Genomic DNA, 8956 nt, shown 5'->3' with positions numbered 1-8956 from the left:
TCATTAATAAGGAAAATACTAATAAAGCACGGGTAGCGTGTCCTGTTACATAGAAACATACGCTTTATGTTATGGTTTACACAATAAAGGGCATTTATTAATGAATTTAGTTGCATGGTTAATACTCAAATAAAGTTATACATGGTAATTTTTTTTATCTACAAGTAATGCTTGTTGGATTACGATACAAAAGATATGTTTTCCAGTAAAATATGACTAAGAATGCACAATGACACAAAACTTTGAACAAAAATCGGAGAAGTTAAAAACATATTTGACAATAACAAAGCTCGAAAACACATAATTATACACAACATTTAACCATTTTAATGATACAAGCTCGCGACTGTTTATCTTGCTGACGCAACGCCTTTACTGGTGTAAACCAACTCATTACAAACATGTTGAGATATTATAAATGTGGATTATCGACATCATTGAAGAAAACCAACCGTGAAAAATTATTTCACCTGGGAATATTTTATGCAAATAAACCACCAGATATTTGGAGCGTCGCTCCATTAATGTAAGAGCTTTCATCGCTTGCAAGGAACAAACAAGCATTAGCAACTTCTACTTGCTTTCCAAAGCGACCCATTGGAATCATTTGCTTGAAGGCTTCAAGCTTCACCGGGTCAAAATTGTTTTGGATCAGAGTATCAATTACACCTGGCGTGACAGCATTGCACCTGACACCGAACTTTCCTACTTCAATGCAAGTTGTCTTTGTGAAAGCATTCAAGCCGGCTTTAGAAGCAGCGTAGCTGGCATGATCTTCCACTCCGACCTGCCCAGCTAAACTGGACACATTCACGATACTTGCGCCTGGAGACAAAGGCGCAACACCAGCGCAGTTTACCAAAACGTTACAATTTTGACCGAACTTAGAAAGTGTGATTGAAAAAGACTCAGACGCGGATTTCTCCTGAGTTACATCGCCTTGAACCATTGCGACGTTTTCCTTATATATGACATTAAGTTTTTCGTAGACAGATTGCAGGTTTTCTAAATTCCGACCCACCATCATAACTTTAGCACCTTCGGCCAGAAAGCGTTCGCAAATAGCTTCCCCGATGCCCCCTGCGGCTCCAGTAACAATCGCCACTTTACCGAGTAACCTGCCAACTTGCGACATTTTCAGTTTAAAACGAGAAGCCTTTTCACAAAATTCTAACTGACGAAATGACTGAATTGCTTTACACCTCGACTTGCCGTACAATTCCAGAACGGCAGGCAAGCGAGAAAGTCATATAGTGACAAAGACCAAACCATTCAGGCATTACACAAGTTGCTGTGTTACCCGATATACCCTGTGTTACCGTTGTGTTTGGCACGGATGTATCCATCCTACCTTTTCAAACGGGACAAAGAATTAGCGAAATCTCTAATGTTTTTTATCTAGATTCTAAATCAGGCGTCGGCAACCTACGGCCCGCGGGCCGGATCCGGCCCGCCGATGAAATTCGTCCGGCCCGCCACCTCTTTGACAAACTAGGCACGATTCCATTTCAAATACTAAAAATGTTCGCGCTTCGAATGATCCTTCTCCATTCGGTTTGTTTACGTTTTGACGTTGTCTTTTGAAATATAGATCAGCGCTTCTTTACCGTTGTGCCGTGGAAGGCTGCCAAGTGCGTCGCGGACAAACGGAAAACGTATTCACAAATATTGGACATTTATTTTTTAGCATTTTTTTTATTTTTTATTGTCGGCAATGTAGGCTAATGAAAACTTGCAAGAAATAGCGTTATATCAAAATAAAATCGTGCTCTCTACTCTAGACCGGTGTGCCCGGACTTTAAAAGGTTGCCAAACACTCAACTAGATTAACTAATGTTATTTCGTTTCCCCAAAGTAGTTTTATTACACTTTTCATTAGTAGTATGGATGACGATGTGTGGACTCGGATTTTAAACCCAACAAACGCATTTTTTTCGCGCTTTGCGCCAATGCTTTATTACTGCCTCCTTAAATGTAGTTAAACACGTTTTTAGGCGCAAAAGATCCGAGGTTCGCCTGATTCACGGTAGTTTTAACATTTTAATAACCTAATTCTTAGTTAACATTTTGTGCGGCCCGAAGAGACCTTTCTGAGGTTGGTTTGCTAGCGACTACAAAAAGGTTGCCGACCCCTGTTCTAAATGAATCAAAAAATACAGCAAGGCACTTTGAAAATATTTTATTCCACAATGAACTTCGTGCAAATAATTCACAACGTATTTCAAGTGTTGTAAGTTAAACCCTTTTGTACTATTTGTATATATATTCACATTTTTTAGAAACGCACATCTTGTCTGCTGGTTTCACAGTTCTCCCTAATAAATTAATTTGTTTGGAGATTTATGTTTCACCTTATCAATATTTTCAGCAATAATAATATAAACCTGTTTGACGCAATGGATCCAGTACCCTAAATTCCGCCTTGATTCACGTCAATATATTTTTTTATACAGAAGTATATCATTTTGAACGTTTGGAACAACTCTTTATTTATATTACAGTCAATCAAAATGATACATACTTCTGTATGGCCTCTGATATTTCTACTAAACGTCTTATTAATCTTAATTTTTTGTATTTTTTCACAGAATGTGGCAGCGATGGACATGTGACTTGAATATTAACTCAAAATCTAGGACCTAAGAAACTTTTTCTGACAAAGCAAGTCAAATGTAAATTAAAAAGTGTATACACCAGGGTAATTAAAGAGTGTATACACCAGGGCTACTCAACTAGCAGGCCATGATCTGACTATTCGCCTGTGTAGCGGTTTGAGGATGTCTTTAATGTTTATTTGGACTATTGTTGGATTCCTATGACTCCGTATATATGATTCCTATCAGTTTATTAGTCCAATTTATTAGCATTAGAACGGGCGACTCTTCGCTCCCTGGGATCAGACTGTCAAAGGCCTAACACTAAATTACATTGCGAGATAGTGAGAGTAAGAGGAGAGAGAGGAAGGAGAGAAAGAGATCTGATGCTGTGAAACGAGTAATCGAAAAAGGCACACGACTCTGTTCATGTCACGGCAAATATTATAACTAGTTATACATGTCACTACACCTGTATCACCGCCCACCGGGTCTGCACAAATCAACCAGTGTGGAAACATTGATTTGTGTTAGGGTTTGGTTTATCCTTGTTTGTGTTGGTACTAATAAATTTAATTTTACGTGATGTGCATTGTTTTTGTTTTTTGTTCCCTAATCCCACCAAATCACTTTGTGGGTGTTTAAATAGCCCCAGAAAGGTTGTATGGTGAACCAGTTTGCTCTTGGGATAAATGACCTCTCCCTGGCATCAAATGCTGCTGACTTCGGCCAAATATGCACTATCCATTTTTCTCGTAGAGAGAGCTGTGGAAAAGAGTGGACGTAAAAGCGAAAAAAAAGAGAATTAAATTGGTGAGTGAAAAGAGGAGATGGAGGTGGTTAATTATTACCACAGCGAGGCGAACTGTTTTAACGTAGTTGCACTTTAACTTGAAAGTAGGTCAGTAAGTTTAGCTGTGAATTCGTCAATGCATTGAATAAGTCAGAGGGATCAACTTTTGAGAATTTTCAGCATTACGCGTTGTGTTCCAGCAGGTCTAAAATGTCGGAAGTTGGTAGGTTAAACGGTAAAGTGGCGATTGTCACTGGAGCCGCAGGGGGCATCGGGGAAGCTATTTGCGAACGCTTTCTGGCCGAAGGTGCCAATGTCATGATGGTGGGTCGGAATTTAGAAAACCTGCAATCTGTCTACGACAAGCTTAGTGTCACATATAAGGAAAATGTCGCCATGGTTCAATGTGATGTAACTGAGGAAAAATCCGCGTCTGAGTCTTTTTCAATGACACTTTCTCAGTTCGGACAAAATTGCAACGTTTTGGTAAACTGCGCTGGTGTTGCGCCTTTGTCTCCAATCGTTCAAACAAGCCTGGCTTCTTTCAACGAGGTCTTAAGCACCAATCTATTCGGCGTCTTCACTTTCACGAAGGAGTTTCTTCGGCGACTAGAGCTTGGTAAGAACAAGGATGCAACAGGCGCAAGTATCGTGAATGTGTCCAGTTTAGCTGGGCAGGTCGGAGTGGAAGATCATGCCAGCTACGCTGCTTCTAAAGCCGGCTTGAATGCTTTCACAAAGACAACTTGCATTGAAGTAGGAAAGTTCGGTGTCAGGTGCAATGCTGTCACGCCAGGTGTAATTGATACTCTGATCCAAAACAATTTTGACCCGGTGAAGCTTGAAGCCGTCAGGCCATTGATACCGATGGGGCGCTTTGGAAAGCAAGTAGAAGTTGCTAAGTTTGAGACGTTAAAGGCGATGATTCCAATGAGGCGCCTTGGAAAGCCGATTGAAGTTGCTAATGCTTGTTTGTTCCTGGCAAGCGATGAAAGCTCTTACGTTAATGGAGCGACACTCCAAATATCTGGTGGTTTATTTGCATGAAATATTCCCCGGTGAAATATTTTTTTACAGATGGTTATCACCAATTATATCGAATAATCCACATTTATTATATCTCAACATGTTTGTAATGAGATGGTTTCCACCTCTGTAGGCGTTGCGTTGAGTCAAATGAACAGTCGCGAGCTTGTATCATTACAATGGTTATCTTTTGTTTATAATTATGTGTTTTCGCGCTTTGTTGTGGTCAAATCGTTTTTGTCTTTGTTAACCTCCCCGATTTTTGTTCAAACTTTTGTGTCAATATGCTTTTTGCAAAACGTTTCATTCTTAGTCATTTTTAACTGGAAAATATATCTTTAATTGGGAATGGTGTTAAGTATATATAAAGTATTGGTAGCGTGTGTTTCAGCAAGAAACCCAGCCACTGTTGGCTGCTTTACACAACAACATGTCATTAAACAATAAACAAAATAACGAAATGACTTACATTTCTACATTAGCATCCGGGAACAATTCTCGGAACAAAAAGTTACTTAAAATTTTGTTACACGAAACGTTAGTTTTGTTGAATCATGGGTTGGGTTAGGGGTAGGATTAGGGGTTGGGTTTGGGGTTATGTTTTGGGCTTGATTAGAGGTTGGATTTGGATTAGGGGTTGGGTTTGTGTTAGGGGTTCGGTTAGGGTTTGGGTTAGGGGTTTTATCTTGGTTTGGATTAGGGGTTGGGTTTGTGTTAGGGGTTCGGTTAGGGGTTGGTTCGGGTTTGGGCTATAGTTTGGGTTACGGGTTTATATATAGACTGGTTTAATGGGTTATGCTACCTTGGATTGGTATAATTCACCATTATCCTACCAAGGTATCGCAAGCTATGACTGACATGCACATATGAATTTCAGTAAAGCACAAAATAAACAAATACCGAAAGAGTTCGTTGCAGTATATGAATTTAGTTTTCGAGTATATACAAAATAATGTTGCTTGGAATAAGTGTATACGTACAAAACAAAGATCAAAACAGTTAGATAAGCATGTTTTAATATCAACTAAAAAAATTTAGGAGAAACATTGCAGTTTATAAACGAAGACTGGTTTTCTTGTTTATCTTTTAAGGCAGGAGTCGGGAACCTTTTAGCTGAGGGAGCCATAAAAGCCAAATATTCTTGGTTGTTATTCCATGAGAGCAATATACTACTTTTTTAACATCTATTTATATGTTGGAAAGAATAGTAATTTGCAAAGGGCCTTTTATTTTGTTCACATTTCAAAGGCAGCATATACTAAGCACAAAAAAATCAATTAGCTATAAGTTTGCACAACTTTTATTATGGAGTTCCGTCGACAGAGCAAGGCCTTTTGGAGATAACGAGATTCGATTAAACGGGTTAGCAGTTGCGCGAATCGCAGAAAAATTTACTACTATGTGTGTTGAAAAGAAACAAAATAAGTTGGGAAAGCGACCGTGGCTGCATGCAGTTATATTCCAATCATGATAATAAATGATAGATTATAGATTTATTTTCCAGCAAGATTCATCAGAAGAGCCATATATGGCTCGCGATCCATAGGTTCCCTATCCCTGCTTTAAGGCATCGCGCCACCGGATACTTGAAGTATAGCCCCATTGATGTAAGAGCTTTCATCGCTTGCCAGAAACAAACAAGCGTTAGCAACTTCGACGGGTTTTCCAATGCGACCCAATGGAATGAAAGGAATGGATCCTTCAATCATCGCAGGGTCAGCATCTTGTAGAAGCGGAGTTTCGATCCATGAGGGTGTGAGTGCATTGCACCTGACACCGAACCTTCCCGCCTCAATGCACGTCGTCTTTGTAAAGGCCACCACTCCAGCTTTAGAGGCAGCGTAGCTTGCGTGATCTAAAAATCCCAATTTAGCCGAAATGCTGGAGATGTTAACGATACTTGCTCCTGTTGAATCCTTGTTCTCACAAAGCTCAAGTCGCCTTAAGAATTCTCTTGTAAAGATGAAGACGCTATTTAGGTTCACGTCCAATACCTGATTGAATGAAGCCAGGGTTGTTTCGACGATCGAAGACATAGGTGCAATGCCGGCGCAGTTGACTAGAACGTTGCAATTCTGACCGAATTCAAAGACGGATTTCTCAAAAGCCTCAGAGGCAGAACTTTCTTTAGTTACATCGCATTGATACTTCGTCACTTTGCCTTTATATTTGGCACCAAATTTCTCGTACTTATTATCAAGACTTTTAGCATTCAAATCCACCATCATGACTTTGGCACCTTCGGTCAGAAAGCGTTCGCAAATAGCTTCCCCGATGCCCCCTGCGGCTCCAGTAACAATGGCCACTTTACCGTTTAACCTACCAACTTGCGCCATTATCAACCTGAAATACAAGCACATGTTGCATAAAAAGAATGACAATCCAAAGAGGTGCCTTTCCACTGAGTCAACATGTTGCTGCTGGTTAGTACCCCAACCTGGCAAGCATTAAGTGATGAGACCCTTGTTGGCCATGAGTAAATGAATTGTACAAAATAACTTGCGACATTTTAAACCTAAACCAGTTCTTTAAATTCTGATATCCAAAATCGTATTGCCGATATTCCCACCCGAAAGGCTAAGTTGCCGCAGCTAACCAAAATCGATTGGCTTAAACGGTTTGCAACTAAATGTCATGCGAGTTCGTAGCGCTAACAACTACGTTAGCATACAAAGCATGACTTCCGTGCAACGAAACTGCCACGAGCTATTAATAAGCAGCTGAAAAACAACCATCACCGCTGTTTGGTATTTGTGGAGGAAGTCTAACCATGCGCTTTGACGGTTTGCAAGTACGTTTTTATGTAGCACAACAACTGTTTTCAGATAGTGAAAAGCTTTCGTTGCATTTCTGTTAGCAAATATGTAGATCTTGCTAACTGGCATATGGGTGTAAATACAAAAAACACTTTTAAAGGCCATATATATCAGTGAAATCTATGCACAACTGTCATCGTTCGCTATTGGCTGTTACTTGTACTTAAAACTACACGCCAATGTACCGCAGGGTTATCATTTAACCTTAACCAAAGCTCTTTCTGAATTGTGCGTTTTGGCTCTTTCAATCTTGGTATATGGCAGTGTTGTGATGACTTAAATCATAAAAGTGAACTTAATTCGTTGTTTTTAAATGACTTGACTTGACTTAAGTATTTCTATTTACTTATTAATTTAAATGTAAAACATTTTTTGATAAACTTGATTAGTTTTAACCAAATTCTGCTTGTAAAACATTATACTCTCTATATGCAACGTTTTTGTTGTTTGTTAATTAAAATATAGCTCATGTTAGAAAAACGTTTGCCAACTAGATATTTTTCATTTTTTATCCAAATGACTTGTCGCATTCAATTTTTTGAGCAAATTGAAAACAAACAGGTTTAAGTGGGGCTGGCTCGAAACTATCAACTTGGCCGTTTTATTCAAAACCAACTGACGCTACATAGGAAAGAAAAATAGCACATAAGGACTGGAAATTCCCACCTAATTTCCACGATTGTAATTGTTGGCCAAATCGATTTACGACTGCGATTATTTAAGAATAGGAATGACTGATATTTTCGATTTTATTCCGATATTTTAATTTGACGGTTTACTGTGAGATACGAACATAATTAAAAACAAATCAGCAAAAAAAAAAAATTTGCGATGCCCCCTGCGGCTCCAGTGACAATAGCCAGTTTACCATTTAGCCTACCAACTTAAGCTATTCTAAGTCTAAAAAAACAGAAGCATATTGCCGACAAGTTTGCCAGAAGCACAAAAGTTACCCCAAAAGATGAATAGACGAAACTATTGACTAGCCATTATTCGGACTTTGGCTTATACTTGCAGTCCCTCACCGCAGTCTCGAGTGAATGTATTTCACAACATATCGTGTATAATAAAGTTTCCACTTCCTGTTGACAACTTAAAGTGCTAAAACTCGTTTCGACTGATCACATTTTCTAAACAAACTTTTTGAGACTAGACTTGAATGAAGACCGTTTAAAACAGCTGTGCATTGCGTGCCGGCAGTCAAAGCTATGCAGCAAAAAAACGAGGATTATTTTGGTCAAAACATCGCACGGCGTGCACGTTTCTAGAATCGTGTCATTCAAATGTCGCTGCCCTTGCATGTTACCTTTGTCTTTGTTGCCTAGAGGTGCTTTTAAACATGCCACATTTATTTTCGTTTTAAAATAGTTATTTAACCGTCAAATGTGCGAGTTTAAGCAACTTTCCAGTCAGACCAGCTGTAGTGTTTTTCGCATATAGGCCTACTGTTTGCATATCATAACATGCAATGAAAATTGGGCGTTTAGAAAAGATTATAAGTGACATGAGTACAATATATACGTTCGCAAATAGCTTCCCCGATGCCAACTTGCGACATTTTCAGCCTAAAACAAGAAACAGGTGCTGCATAAAAAGAATGACAAAAATCGAAGTATGTTCCTTTCCATTTAGTCTATATAATCTGTTACTGCAGTTTTAGTAGCGCTTCACATGCAACACTAGCTGCTGAGACCATTGTTAATCATGAGTTAATCAATTATCCGAAA

Source organism: Ascidiella aspersa, chromosome 7 (assembly GCF_963924565.1).
Source record: "Ascidiella aspersa chromosome 7, kaAscAspe10.2, whole genome shotgun sequence".
NCBI lineage: Eukaryota > Metazoa > Chordata > Ascidiacea > Phlebobranchia > Ascidiidae > Ascidiella > Ascidiella aspersa.
This window is presented reverse-complemented; position numbering follows the sequence as displayed.